Source organism: Lissotriton helveticus, chromosome 5_1, assembly GCF_964261635.1.
Source record: "Lissotriton helveticus chromosome 5_1, aLisHel1.1, whole genome shotgun sequence".
Classification (NCBI taxonomy): domain Eukaryota; kingdom Metazoa; phylum Chordata; class Amphibia; order Caudata; family Salamandridae; genus Lissotriton; species Lissotriton helveticus.
The window spans coordinates 1,601,976,463-1,601,989,527 of NC_136065.1; positions in this window are offsets into that span (position 1 = coordinate 1,601,976,463).

Consider the following 13,065-nt stretch of genomic DNA (forward strand, 5'->3'; position numbering starts at 1 on the left):
TCTGGACGATGCCTTTTCTAGCAATTCCCGCTAATTAATTTAAAAAATGCAGGGTAATTAACACCAAGTTCCAACTATGCAAGGAGTAGTGAATGAATAATTTTAAACGTGTTTGGACAAAAGTCCTCTGCGGGGTTTGTGACAAGGTATACAACCCTGCCCTTTTCTGATTCTGGTCAAGCATATGTGCTTTAATCCCTCGTTGAGCAACACAATCATATAAGCTTCTAAGAAGTTCTTTTCTACTGCTTTTTTCAACTTTCAGTCTGATTTTGAGAAAGCGCAGATAGGGAGCTCAGTAAATCCAGGCTAATGGCTGATTGATAGTGGTGGCAGGGCTTTTTACATGAGCCTTTTGGGGGCCTGTCTTTCTTCTTAGCCCTGGAAAAGAGTCTGTTATGTTCCCATAATTGCAATCCTTAGCCTTCACCCTGTCAGGACATATGTGAGATGTGCCTGTCATGTGTGCAAGCTTGACTGAATCTAACTGAATTGGGGAGTGCTGGGGTCCACTGAACCCCTCACAAGTATGCTCCACCAGGTGGTGGTCTTCTTTATGCTTGCTTGACAATGTACATCTTGCACATTCTGCCCCTGCAGGTACCAACTCATTTGACCGCCGCCATAACTGGTGGGCAAAGTAGTCAGCCCTGCTCCTTTGTTTTAGTGTAGGGTACCACTTCAAGAGCGAAACCACTCTGGTGTGAGGGAAATGGCCCTACCCATTGCTATTCCTTCCATAAACCTTGGGAAAGTGAGCAGCATCGGCTGCCAGACTTTTTTCCAGCCAGTTGGGGCTCAAGTATGCCTTTAACTTTCCTCATAGAGCTACTAACCTACCTAGGGAATTTGATTGTACTCTTGAACTGATGATCGCCTTGTGTATTGGATGCACCTACAGGTCTAATTTTAACAGCAGTAAATCAGAGTATTGTGTTTTTTCTTTCTGTAAACATAAGCAGCTTCTATTCCCCGAGAGGGTATACTAATCAAGATGACTGGTACTGAATTACTGAGATGTAAGAACCGAGTGATAGGGCAGAAGTGGGCCAATAGTTACAACTTCAATGCAGCTTAACTGATCTCATGCAAAGCATAAACCTAAAAGGTTTATGAATGGAGGTGATGGCTTAACTCAAAGAATTCACTATAGCAGAGGTGCTGGAACTGATGACATCTGGCACAATTACTATCAAATTGAAACATGAAGTACTGAAAACAACTCACTAAGAGAGATTTAGAATAAGTAGGACTTGAAAACACCTCATGAAGGAAAATGGATCCGAATAGTCTCCAAGGGATGCTGACAGGGTACAACAATTAACATAGCAATTTACGCATAACAGATCAACAAGCATTGGCATAGCCAATAGGTCTCGTATTTGGGACCTTATAAGTGTTTAGCCAGGCAACAGTTGGTGTACCAAGGATATTCTGCTGCATAACTAAATACTTATACTGTCCAAAAAGCGAGACCTATTGGCTATGCCAATGCTTGTTTTTTAGTGGAGGAAGGTAACAGGGGGAGGATTCTTTTGAGTAAGCTGAGTGTGCTGAAGCAGGTGCCAGCAGTAGTAGTGTTGAGAGCATCTAGTGTGAGGTTCTGGTCGATCCTGATTCCTAAATTCTTGACCACTTCCTTAGGAAAAGGGGCATTGCCCAGCTTCTCCGGCTGCCATCTGGGATTCCAGCTTATAGCTGCTCCTCCAAATAGCATGATCTCCAATTTCTTGGGGTTCAGTCGGAGGAAGTAAGTCCACATTCAGGCAGCAATGGTCTTCATGCCCTCAGAAAAGAGTTGTATATCTGGTCTGTTTATATCAAACGTGAGGATGAGCTAGGTGTTGTCCGCGTAAGAGATATGTGGACGACACCCAGATTACTTCCCAACCTTTACACCTATACTGACAGTGTGATGCCCCTATCAATTGGGACTGGGTAATAACTATACTTGAGAATTAGAATAAATATGAGATGACTTACATTCACCTTTCACTTAGGTCTGGTTAGAACCAAGAGTAGCCCAAAATAAAAATCGATTACCTTTCATTGCACATTCCATTTAACTATTCACAGATGGGTGATAAATTGCAATCCTTGTGGTCTGGCCAAAATAAATTACTATTAATTTACATATGAACACAGATCACACTTAATATGTACAGCTCATTGGTATTAGCCATTCCACCATGATGGCCACAGACATATTGAGCTTGTGAAGCCATTGCACCACTCCCACAAGGGTTGGGGTTCCTCCCATCGGGGCGGTCCAGGGAATGCTGCTCACAGTCAGAGCTGCAACCGAAACACGCTGTCACTCTGACGCGTGCCTTTCTCCATGACCACCCCACATCAGGGGGCCCTCTTACACTATATGGCCTGTAACTGCCCTAGAGACATGCCACAATGATGATGAGGATGAGAACAGGTTATATTTTAGTATGTCTCTATCTTATTCTGACTACAGTGGTAATTCTTGCCTGGCCTGATTGCATACCTCAGCCAACCACAAATCCCATTTCTATCTACTACCCTTTCTGAAGCAGTTCTTTTTATGTTTTGCTCCCCATCGAAAACTGCTTTATCCTTTGACAAGCTCTTGGTGTTTCCTGTTATCCATCTTGTTGGATGTGCTGCATTTTTGTTGCAGGAATGTGTTGTGCTTTTGTGTCAAATATTTGCATTTTTGTTGCTTCGTTGTACTGTGGTGGCTCTGTTCCATTTTTTTTCACCTGCTTAGTTGTGTTGTGTACTCGTATATTTTTGTCATGCCTTTGTTTTTCATCATGTTACATCATGTTGTGCTGTGTTGAGAAGCACATTCCCAGAAGTGTCAGTGACATGCAACCATTCACCACAGTCTAAAATGGTTCAATGCCCTTCCTTGCTCCAGCTCAGTACTTTGACAGAGCCCTGATTTAAATTAGTATTTCCATGAGCATTTTCAGGCCTCACTTCATTAAATACGTCCCTACAACTTAACCCTGTTCCAGCAGGAGGCAGTTAAATTATGTTGCATTTCATAAAATGCTAAAAACATGGTTCTTTTTAATCCTAGAAAACATTGTGCTAGGGAAGAGGAATGACCAACAAAATATATAGAGTTTCTGACTTTAAGTCAGTCAACTTGAGGGCGTTATCTACATTAAGGAGTCAGACCTAGGGGTAGTTTAAATGAGTTGGGGAATGAGAAGGCCAGGTGACATTCGTCATGTTTTTTTTCACTATATTACCCAACAATTGCACTGCTCTTTGGTACTGCAGCAGGAGTCACTAGTCTGCAATAAGTACACAAGCCATGTCAGTGGGAAACTATATTTCAGCAACAAAGAAGCACTGTTCTGGTTCACTGAAAGGCTGCAAGAATGATTATTGTAAACATATATACCTATTCTCTAGTATCAGTAGTAGTAGCGGGTGAATGTAGGCAAGGAGAAATTTGTTCATATGATAATCTAATGTCTAATAGTCGAGGTAAGCTATTGTATTCAAAATAAAAAGAGCTGCAGGGGCAGAATAGTATATCAGTCTACTACTAAGCAAAACTTAATTCAAGAAGGGAAATGTGAAATGTATTAAATATTGGTTAATTTAAATCCATTGCAGGGAGTAAAAGTCAAAATACCGAAATGGATAGTGTTATAATGAAGACACAAAGAAGTAAGGAGTAACTCTTCTTTATTGTTCTTCTCACCACCAGAGGTTCCAGGCAGCTCTCTGGAGGGTGCTATGGAATGTTGGCAAACTCTAGAGGGGAAAGACCAATAGGAGGTGCAGAAGGGGGGGGCGGAATGTACCAAGTGGCAACGATTACAACACACCTCCCTGCATAGATTGAAAAAGAAAGGGCGGTAGATGGAGGAGGAGATGGGAGGAAGGAGGAGGAGGAGGCAGGGCGAAGAAGAGCAGGTGCAGGAAAACAGAGAAAAGGTAAAAACAAGCAAGTACAATAAACATGTGAGTCTAATAGTAAAGCCTGCAAGGGATTGCAACAAAGAAACATAATCTCTCACTTTACTAATAGTCTCTGGTATACACAGGTGAGCTTCTTGTTCTCAGAGAACTTTTGGGACTGAGAGACTCTGACTCTCTCTCTGGATTCCTACAGTTGATAAGATCACCACCTTGTTCACAAGGGATGATTCTGTCCATTCTCAATGTTTGGTCATTATCAAGATGGAATACATTTTTACCAATTCTTAAAATTCTTCACGGAGCCTAAAATCTGGACGCTTTTTTCCTGCGTGATCTGGGTAAGTCCACACGGACCAATTCTCCTTCTTAGAAAATTTGTTTTTTGACATGTTTGGTTTGGTCATATCTAACTTTGTATTGACTTGATGTTCTCCAACTCTTCTAGAGATTTTGTTACGATTTACTGCATATGTGTCATTCCGTAGCAATACAGGTGGTGTGAGTTTTGTTTTCGGAATCCTCCCTGTGCGAGAGGTGAACGGGGAATAACCAGTTACATTATTGGGAGAGGTGCGATAGGCCCAAATAGTGTCCATCAAAGCTGAACTTGCTGGTGTCCCCATAACCTCTGCCTCTGCAGACACTCTTTAAACAAACTGTTGATCCGCTCAACTAACCCATTTGCACAGGGACAATACAATGCAGATCTGTGAAGAGTAATGCCCCTGTGAGAGAGAAACACTTTCATACTGTCCCAAGTGAACTGCACCCCATTGTCTGTTGTAAGGGTGTCAGTTAATCCTTCCTCAAAGAACACACTTTCTAAGAACAGTATAAGAACTCTTGTGTCGATTTGATTAACACATTTGTAGACCACCCAACGTGTGTGATAGTCCACTGGCCCTGTGTGCTACCGGCGTAGCATTGGACTTTAAATGGAGTGTTGGTAATCCTTAAGTAAATCTAAGTCATCCGAAAATACCTTTGGAAAATCGTTACAAACCTCCATCCCCCCAACTGTGGGATCTAACTAAAGAACCTGATCTGGACTATTAGGATCTAACTTGATCCCGAGTACCCTTTGATGTTTCCACCCCAACAAATTGGATCCCTTCTGGGTGATGTAGATCTTGCCTACAGTATTCCTTCCTTTAAACCCTATCTCCTTGGTGGTCATGACCAATAAAGATATGGGGTTCCTGGTTGGGTGTCAGGGGGCTGTACTGTTTTTTGCCATGAAGGAAAAAGTTGGGAGAATACCTGAGCATCAACAAGGGTGTACGGGGAACATGAATCAGAAAAGACAGTTACAGGTTTGTTGTCTAGGGTGATGTTGCAAGATGGAAACTTGTCTGTATCATTAGTATCTTTAAGTTGGAAGATCAACTTAGGATCAGGAGACGATTGTGGTTTAATCAACGACACCAATTTGGAGGCTGATCAAGACAAACCCTGGACAAATTACCTTTTTTACCACATTTGTGGAAGATAACAGAACATGGGGCTGTTGGCAAGGTGGGTAGGGCTCCCACACCTAAAACACTTGAGTTTGGTTCCCGGACGCAACGTGTTAGCCAGCTTATTTTTGTTAACTTTAACAGTATCAGGTTTGCTTATGGCATTGACCTCCATGGATTTACCCCCTTCATCTTTCATTTCAACCATACAATCATCTGTGTGCTCAATCCCCACAGCTATGTCTATGGCTTCCTTAAGGTCAGGGTTGGCCCCAAGAAGCCTCTCCTGTATCTTGGGATTGTTGGTGCATCTAACCAACTGATCCCTAATTAGGGAGTTTTGAAGGCACCCAAACTCACATGTGTTTGCTAGACCCTTTAATGCAGCAATAAATGGTTTAACCTTTTCACTTTTCCCGTGTGTCCTTGAACTAAACTTGTGCCTCTCTAACACTACATTAATTTTCTTGCTGAAATGTTTTTCTAATTTGTTTACTGCCACCAAGTAAACATTATCATCATCATCAATGTCACTTTGTCCCTCTGCATTAACCGTAATATCATTGTAAACTTTAAGTCCCTCAATGCCCAAGTTGTGTAACAGAGTGTGTAGTTTACGTAAATGAGAACATTTCTCCCCACCGATAGCAATTAGGTAGGACTCTAGTAAACCAAACCATTTCTTCCAAGGCAAAACAGGTTCTCCTGTCGTAATTTGACAGCAATGGGTTAACATTTGCTTCAGCTACACAAAGCTTTTGCTGTTAGCTTGACTATATTTCGGAGGCCATTTTATATTTCTGGCTTCCATCTTAGTGAATGTGCTGCCTCGTGGTCAGCATGCCCTTTCGTCCTTTCTCTCTCCCGATGACCATTTAGATCTGCCCAGTAACTGGCTATTCTTAGCAATGGTCAAGCCTGGACATGCGTATTCAAGCCCTCTAGGTTAATGATTGGTCACTGCTTAGGAATGTTCTTCAAACTGACCAGTGGTACTAAACTCCTCCCACATGTTGGCTGTGTTCCAAAAATGCCCTTATATGTACCTAAAATCGTGTAAAAGTGTACCGCCTATTTCTTGCATTCCTGTAAACTGAATAAAAGGAGCTATGCATCGATGTTCGGTGTGATACTCCTTGCATTACCGAAGGGTGCTGTAGGATTGTATCACCACCCCATGGGGTCTTAATAAACTTGTCTTTTGCATTTCCAGTTTCCGTGCCAACTTCTATTCTAAGGTATGAAGAGTTTTTGTAGAGTATGTAGGTTTGCTAAAACCCAATACCACAAATTGGCGCCCGAATAGGGACTCATCGGCGACTCGGATGCCCGAAGGATTGGTCGTGACGAACGATTGGAAACTCGCCCTGGACTCGCGCTGCCACTGAGTGACCCGAGTCTTGGCACCCACGGCATTTTTCCCTTTCTTCCGATCCGACCTTCCAGGTGGTGCCGGTCCCCGACTAAGATCCTGATCATTGGTTTGCCGTGCAGTGACCGTTTGGCCGATTCCAGAACTTGGCAGTTGGAACCTGGACATTTGGAATATTTGGTAAGCTTTGGATTGGTAAGGTAGTCTACTGAAACTTACTGTGGCTTTTTGGATTTGTTTGAGTTAGCTAACATTTGGATCTATGATTTGTATTATATGTGGAGTGCACCTCACATAGGCAGGTAATGTGGAGATATTTCTCTGATTTTGTATTTGTTTGAACGGCATACTATGTGTTAAAATATATTAAGTGCCACTTAGTGCAATATCACGTTTTCGTGATATTTTTGACATGCCTGTTTTAAGCACACTCCGAGGAATGTGCTGTCTTGGAAAGGGTACGAACAAAAGAAGTGACTTGGTGCACAGCAATGTTTTACCGGAAAAGTTCTACCGAAAAAAGTTTAGACTGGTTTTTGTAAAGATTGGGTGCTCCACCAGGTTGCGTAACCGTCCAAATACGCTTGGATGAGTGATGCTTGGTTAGCGCACAAAAATTGTTAGTGCGTCCCTGTACTTAGGCACACCTTTGGGTTCGTCACAAAAGGTCAGATTCCGTTGTTACTGTTTATGGTTGTTTATTATTGTTATAAGTTTCACAAGTTCATTTGTGTTGCATTTTTATGAAGGTGAATATTTATTTCATATCCTTATTAAAGTCGATTCAATTTGCATTTGCAATGAAAAAACGAAAACGCTCCGATGCATTTCGGGCATGGCCCTTTCTCAAGGAGCTCTGTTGGTGAAAGAATAACATCGTTTGGTATACGCTCTAAATGATATTGTTCATCACACAAGATTAAAGACAAACTCAAAAGACTGAGATAACGTGCATACACATAAAATATATCAATACATTTTGAATTCATTGGTTCATGTCTGGCGTGTGTGGTGTAGGATAGAAATGTCTAGTGATATGACACAGTATGGGACGACTTAGGATTAAAAAAAAAAAAGGAAGACATACCGAATGTTTTCTATTCCCGACACAGTTCGGGATAGTCACTATCTTGCGCTGTTGAAAAAAACAGCGGAGTTTGTAATGTGACATATAAACAATAGCGGGTTTACGAAGGGACTCAAGTTACTCTAACGGCTTAACTTACTTGAGTATGAAGCTCAAAGGGTTTCAAAAGTCTTCTGTTGTTTGTGGATTCGACTGAACGCTGAGCTGAATTGGGTACGAGTGTGTTCCCGCAGGTGATCGAGAGTTAAAACCTGGCAAAAAACTCGAAGGGTTCGGGATGTCAGAAAATAAAAAACGGACTAGTGTGGTGGACGGAAAATGGCAGCCATCTTAATGTGGGTTTTGTAAAGGGTACCAGTTATTGATTGAATGAATCTCAACCGGCTCCCCCAGAGGGAACGCCTAATCGTGAAATGTACATAAAATTTGGCCTTCCCCCTATTATGTATAGTACATTATGGAATAAGTACACGCAGACCGATCTTGAATTGCAATGGCCACTACATGGGTCGTTTGATTTACAAAAGGTTCAGTATGTGGAGCAGTGTTTGTTTCAGCGCAGGTCTAGACAGGATATGTTTGATTGTGTGCGCATGTGGGAGAAAGCGGTGCGTGAATGAATGAAGCGTGAACAAGCCTTGGCGGACAAGGAGCAGCGAAAGGCTGCCCATGTTAAAGCTGTACAGTTTCAGGATAAGGAACTCCAGGACCAAAAAGATAGGGAGATACAGGAACGTAATCTACAAATTAATGGTCAGTTTCCTATTCGACGTCCTCTCTATCCTGTCCTTAATAATGAATCTGATGATTTTTCATTGTTAGATCGTTGCCCGCCTCCATATATCATGCCTACGGCTCCAGATGTGGATCCTGATTTATCTGATGAGCAGGATAAAAGGAGGGATACCTGTTCTATGCTTTCTACTGCTCGATCTGCGGAATTACGCGGGATGGCTCGTAAACTTAATGCTGATGTTATTTCTGTTTCAGAGATTGGAGATTGTATGCGTAAGTGGTCTGAGAAAGAGCGATTGTATTTTCTGGAACATTTTGGACAAGAAGTTGTTGAACGGTTTAGGAAGTATTCACCTGAGTTGGAACCTAAGGTTATAGCAGTTGGTTGTGATAATTTACGTAAAGGTATTTTTGTTCTCGCAGACACAGATGATTTCTTCCGGCATCTGGTTCAGCTACGGGACGCGACGCTACGACTACGGGGATTGAAAAAGGCAGCGGGTTCGACTGAGTCTGGATCGACGGTTGAGTCCAGGGAGTGCCCTATCTTTGGAGCAGATAAGAATAGCACAGTTCACGTTATGCCTATGCGAGAAGCTGCGCCTTTGTATATCCCTCCCAAAGGTCAAGGTACAGGTGATAATAAGTTGTCTGCGGATTCGAAGGGTTATTTCATATATAATTGGGTTAATACTCCTTGGAATAGAGCGGATGTTATGGCGCTTAAAACTGCTTTGCCTGACCCGCGCAAAAATCTGGCAGCTTTCTTTGAAGGAGTAGACAGAGCTACTTCTTCATGTGTCATGACATTAGTTGACATTGATCTTTTCTTTGGGTTAATATTGCCTCCCGATATGTGGAGGACAATTCGTAAGTTTGATGATCGACAGATTTTAGGTGCAGATTGGAGGGATCTAGTACAAGCCGATTTGGATAGAGAACCCGCGTGTAAGCCATGTAAATTAATTTTAGACCTCCCGGCGGCTATTCTGAATAAATGAAAAACGCTCATTCCCCCTAAAAAGATTGATTGGACGATGTTGGCCTCTTGTAAACAGAAGCCACATGAAGCAGTTTCTGATTTCTTTACACGCTACAGTGGTCAATTATTAACAGAGGACACGGCCAGGCATTTGTTTGTCGATAAGTATGTGGCTAATCTCCTACCGGAGATTGTAAAGCGTTTAAAGGCTAGTGAAAGTTCATGGACTACTGCAACTCCCGCTTCTTTTTTAACTATGGCACAGTATTATGAACGACAGGAATTGGAGGCGAAGGAAAGTGATGATAGAAAGGCGAAAGATTTGAAGACGAAGGTGATGTTGGCTCAGGTTTACGCTACGCAGCAGAGGGGAAATGATAGGGGTAGATGTGGGTCTTATGGCCCGCCTTCTTCCCGCCCTGATATCTCTGCAGATCAGTGTGCATACTGTAAACAGTTTGGACATTGGCTTTCAGATTGTCCGGTACTTCGAGAACAGCGTATTCAGCGTGGTCGAGGAAATAGTAGGTTTCTGAATAGTTATTCAGGTCCGAGAGGTGGAGCGAATGATTGTGGTAGGTTTGAAGTTAGGGGTCGTGGTCAGGCTGACTATAATACTTTTGATCGACGGAATCAGTATCAGATAGCTGAGGGTGAGTCTTCTAAGTTTCAGGATAATACGTATGCATAGGATTGCGTAGGATGGGGTATGGAATCGGTTGAAGTACCAGTAGATCAAAGGGGTCCATATATTTCATCGCATGTTTTGGGTTCTACTGATCAGTTTCTGGTCGATACAGATGCTACTCGTAGCGCTCTGTCCAAATAATTGGTTCCAAGGGCTCCCCTGTCGGGCGAAACGATTACATCAATAGGGTTCGATGGAACACCTTCCCTTAGCCCATTGTCTCAGCCCCTTCCATTTCACATTGATAAGTTCACTGCCCCATGTCCGTTTTTGTTGTCCCCAAATACGCCGGGTAATATTGTGGGACTTGATATGCTCAAGTATTTTCGAGCAACCATACACCCCGCCCCTGAAGGGGTGCGGGTCATTTTGAATGAGAATTACCCAGAGTTTGAGAGATCGTGCCTCCTTCAGGAAGCCGATGCATTAGCCTCCCTTCCAAGTACTTTATGGGCCACTTCTGATACTGATGTAGGACAGATGATTATCCCGCCCGTACACATCACTGTAAAGGAGGGAGTGCTTTTGCCCCGCGTACCACAGTACAACATTTCTAGAGAAGGTAAAGCTGCCGCGACCCATATCATCAATGACTTGATTGCTGTAGGAGTGGTGGGGGAAGTTCCCTATAATGTTTGCAACAGCCCTATTCTTCCGATTCTAAAGAAAGGTACAGACACCAGGATTTACCATTTTATTATTGATTTGAGGGAGGTAAATAAGATAGCAGTGCCCCATTATCCTGTGGGGTCTGATATTACTACCTTACTTACCTTGGTCCCACCCACCCACTGCTACCATTTTCTCTGTCATTGATTTAAAAAACGCTTTCTTTTCGATCCCCATTCATCCCGACAGCCGATATCTCTTCGGCTTCACTTTAAATAATAGATCATACAGATTTTGTCGAGTTCCTCAAGGCTATACAGAAAGTCCTTGCATTTACAGTCAGGCCTTGAAAAGACAGCTTGATTCTTTTGAGCTACTGTCTGGAGTGGCTCTTATTCAATATGTTGATGATATTTTGTTAGCAGCAGACACACATGAACAATGCGAGGAGAGTACTCTCTCCCTGCTTTCTTTCCTTGCCAAGAATAATCACAAGGTTTCGAGAAAGAAATTACAATATTGTAGACCGAAGGTGACCTACCTCGGTCATCTTCTGTGTAAGGAGGGGCGTGCATTGACATCAGATCGAATTCAAGCAATTTTAGACACACCAGTTCCTTCCACTCAGAAAGATGCTCATGCTTTCATAGGTTTAACGTCCTTTTGCAGGCAGTGGATATTAGGATTTTCATACATTATAAAACCTTTGTTAGCATTGCTATCCCAATAGTGTTTTCGAGCAGTTGCAGCAACAGCAGTGTCTATACGACAAAGTGAGGGAATAGTTTTGTCACACAAATTGTTGGTGTTAGTGCCCCATGCGGTAGATGCCTTATTGACCCAAACGAAAACACAGCATTTAACTAGCGCTCGTTTAACAGGATACGAGTTAACGCTGTTGGCGCCACATATTACACTGAAGAGGTGCGCCACTTTGAACCCTACTACTTTATTGCCATATCCTTTTTCTGAGTCCCGAGAGGAAGAACAACATGATTGTGTTTTTCTGACTGAAGAACAAACAAAGGGCCGTTTGACTTACAGGATACGCCACTTCCAGAGGTAGATGGGGAATTGTGGGTTGATGGATCGTGTTTGAAGTTGCCAGATGGTACGACTTCCGCAGCCTATGCAATCACGACACTCAAGACAGTGGTAGAGACAGCTCGCACACCACAAAAATCGGCCCAAGCAGCTGAGTTGATAGCTCTAACAAAAGCATGTGAGCTAAGTGCTGGATTATGTGTGAATATTTACACTGATAGTCGCTATGCTTTCGGAGTAGTGCACGATTTTGGCCTACTCTTCGCATGGGGTGCAAATCATGCATGGATAGTTAGTACACGATCTCCTGAATGCACTACTATGTCCAAAGAAAGTAGCGATAGTCAAATGCAGCGCACATAAAAAGGAGACAGATAAAATAGTACAAGGAAATGCTTTTGCAGATCGTACAGCGAGAGATACTGTAATGTTAAAGAATGACTCTCCCATGTATGTGGTGAAATCACAGGCTGAGCGATGGCATGACGCCAGAGAGGAAATATTAGACATACAGAAGTCAGCTTCTGAAGCGGAACTTGCAAATTGGGCAACAGAGGGAGTGTTGGATGATGAGGGCTGTGGCGTTGCAAAGATATGGAGAGATGGAAATTGCCTGCCGCCTATCTGCAAGCAATGGTTCAAATGACACATCGGCTGGCACATGTTAGAGCTCTTGCAATTACCAAGTTGCTTACACGAGTTTGGGAGCATCCCGAGATTGCCAGCACGGCTAACAGAGTAGTACAGACCTGCTTGATATGCTTACAGTACAATCCTGCTAAAGGGAGTTATATTCCTAAAGGAGGGTTCGCTCCACCGACTGCACCATTTGAAGTACTACAGATGGATTACATCCAGCTTGAACGCTGTAACAAGCTGAGGTATGTCTTAGTGGTGGTGTGTGCCTTCAGTAAATGGATAGAGGCCTACCCCACGAAGGACAATACAGCGCTGACAACAGCTAAGGTGTTACTTAAGGAGTACTTCCCTAGATATGGTGTTTGTAAATTTTTGTGGAGCGACAACGGTCCCCATTTTATCGGGAAGATCGTGGAGTATGTCCTGAAAGGATTGGGGATAAAACAAAAATTCCATGCTGTATTTCATCCGCAGTCAGCAGGTTTGGTGGAGAGATACAATGCTACTTTGAAACTGAAGCTAGCAAAGATTGTGGCA